The following is a 3,392-nucleotide window of genomic DNA, read 5'->3' on the forward strand; positions in this document are numbered from 1 at the left end:
AATCACTTCATAAATTCTTTGGATGTTAATTGCATGCAAAACATTAAATCCATTATATCATATTTCAAAAGTTAATTAAGTTACGTTATTTTGCAAAATCATTTGGAAGACCTTGACAGTACCCTACCTTATACAACACACGGATAAAAATTGCAGTGGGTTTGTACAGAAAAAGATCTGGCGACTTACCAATACGCTTTAGTTTTACGCCATATCATATTTTCAGTGAAACAGCGGGCATAAGTTTGAGTAGAAGACTAATCTTACTTTATCAAACATGACGACAAAAAACTCAATAGTGGCTGAAGCAATGCTGGGAGATAAATTGGCAAGATGAGGTACAAATACAAGACTATTTAGTTTTCAGCATGGTCTTCGGAGAAGTAATTTTCTCGACAGTTATTATGGGAGCAAAATATTTACCCGATCTGAAGTATCTTCTTCTTTACTGGATCAAGAAATAGCTCAGAAAACAACGGCAAGTGAAGATGTTTTTGAGGAACAACAACTTAACTAGAAAATTTTGTAAATAATGAATATGAAGAGAGCGAGAAATCTTGGAAATTTTAAATTAACTAAACACTCTAATTGCATTTTGTAATCTTAGACATTTCAAGACTGGTGAGGTATATGAAGTTAGCAGACAGACTCTCTTTCCAAGCAAGTGTAACAGAACCCTGCCCTGAATAGACCATTCCCAATGGTTAAGGTAAAAAAGGCATTTAGTATATAATCCTAAATGACTTTTTTGTGAATATGTTTTCATTAGTTGTAAATAAATGTTTGACTAGAATGTCAATTTCTTGTGCCGCATAGCAATTTTGTGCCTGTCTTTAAAAAAAACACACTCCAATTACACTATGTCTATGAAAGTATTTTCATTGAGTGAGAATGAACAAAATAACTACTCAAAGATATTTCCTTTCCAAAATGCTCTTTTCTTTATTTGCATGTACTTAAAATCTTTATGCTTTACCAAATAACTACTATATGACTAATAAAAAATAATAATAGGATCAATAATTGGATCACAACAAGATCATGATTCGCTGAATATTTCCTCCCAATAACATTGCTGATATAACAGACACTGAAATATTTTCGCTTAAAATTTCTAGCTGAAATTAGAAAGTTTTCCATGACTTTCCAATTACGCCAATCTTTTTACATTCTTCTATCAAACAATGAACAAAAGAAGCTATAGCTTTTGGGTTGTGATTATTTAATCCAGTGAATTCGATATGTATTGAAGTTTATAGTTGATCACTTGTATTGTGCAATCCATCCGCCGTGGCTCACGGTAGCTCACGTGACTACAGCTCGCTTTGTGATTGGTTTGGAATCCTGCAGCATTGCTGAAGATTACTATGTTTAGCAACATTGTGAAATTTTTTGCAAGCTGACCGTGTCAAATTTAAGCTGTGATCGCAACTTCGAATTTACGAACGTTTTTGGGCAAATTAGATAAAATTCGGCATGCCTTCGGCAAATTAACAGCTCAGCGTTAAACTGGATGGATTTTACTAATAAGCAAGATGTTTATTTTGAAGTTTTATGCTTTTTCCAAAAACCATACCAAAAAAACAGTAAATTATGAAAAATATAAATCTAATCATTTCATTAACGACATATTTATGGTCAATTTTCAAAGAAATACAACAAAATTTCTAATCTTATTCTTAAAATGTAATCTCAAATGTTTGAAAATTCTGACCGTGGTTCGAGTCAATTTGGCCATTGTCTCGATCCGCGCCTGATTACACGTAAATTATCTATGGAGCGAGCTTTAAGTAAAATGACATAATGATTATGTACATGCTTTAATACATACGCAGTGAGTTTTAAGCATGGCACCATGTTATGAGGAATTGCATTGATTTTAATTTAGATAAATGTAAGAAAAAATTAGTAATTATTGAATTTGACCAATATTTTACTAACAATAAATATAAGGAGACAAGTCTTCATTCCTAACCCTTATCCTAAACCCAAACGAAACATTAATTAAAGTCATATTCCTTATCGATACCCTAACCAGAAACCAGAAACCCAACCCTACCCCAGTCCCAACCCTCTAACAGTAATCAAGTCTAATCTTAAACTTACCCTAAACCAAACAAAATTATTAACCCGAATTATAAACCTAACCATGCCTTAATAGTAAATTCAAAACTTTAAATGAATGTTTTCTGAATATTTTAGGTTTGTATTTGTGGATGGACATGTTGAATTTCTCTAGTTATATTCGTGGAATTTACAGAGTGATGAATGAAGTTAAGGAGTAGAATTATTAAATGTTTTCTTTAAGATAACGTCTGTATGCTGAATTTTACTTAAGAATGGCGCGGGTCCATAGAGGCCAAGGTTTAAACTTGCTCATGTATTAGTTGCTAATACGGTGCTCATGTGTTAGTTGCCCTAGGCTTACTCCCTTGGAAATTATCTAAAAATTTCTGAAATGCCCTTTCCAGGCCTAATGCGTGAGAGTTGGTATGTATGTTTGTGGCAGTAATATATCCTTTTCAGCCTGGTTTTCACTTGCGCTATAAGCATAAGGACAAGTAAAGACAAAATAAAATATATAAGAAGGCAATCAAGCAACTGACACATGTTAAGATATGCTCTCATATTCTAATTAGTAAATAATTAAGTCAAGTGTAACTAACTAAATGATTATTTTAAGGGATACTTATGTGCAAGAATAACAATATTTTTTATAGTTCCAAATAGCTTTCCGTTGATTTTAAATTAACCATATTTAGTAAAGAGACAAATATATCCATACGTAATATCTTGAATAAATAGAAGTGGTTTAACAATTGTACGATAGATCGTAGACCATAGACATTGACGTTGAACATTAAATGTGATCATAAAAGTTATCTGTGATATCTCTATTTGTTGGTGTAAGTCAATATATACTAAAGAAGGTAGATGGCTACATAACAAAAACTAACAACACAAGCATAAGCATTAGCACAGCAGTTTTACATAGTGTAAACTAGACTTTACTGTTGTAGTATAATTAAAGCAAATCATTCGTAGTTGATTTAAATATTATGATACAATTGTTAAGTCTGATAAACAGATCATTCCTGTTTATAAGATTAAACGTCACTTGATAAATCTGGCATAAATAAATAGTATGGTATTGTTTTTAAAAATTCAGGAATTTTCAGCGTATAGTATCGCTTAACATTGATTTTGTTTTGTTAAAAGTTGAAATCATCCTGTAATGATGTAATATACATCCACTGCGTAACTGCGTTTTGACTAAAATGGCATGCGGATGCGCAGTCAATTACTACGTGTGGACGGGTATTCTACAATTCCCGCCTGTAGTATTTAATACATAGCTAATGGCAATGCTGCATTGGTTGACCTCCAGATGC

Source organism: Xenia sp. Carnegie-2017, unplaced genomic scaffold (assembly GCF_021976095.1).
Source record: "Xenia sp. Carnegie-2017 unplaced genomic scaffold, XeniaSp_v1 HiC_scaffold_4, whole genome shotgun sequence".
NCBI classification, from domain to species: Eukaryota; Metazoa; Cnidaria; class Anthozoa; order Malacalcyonacea; family Xeniidae; genus Xenia; species Xenia sp. Carnegie-2017.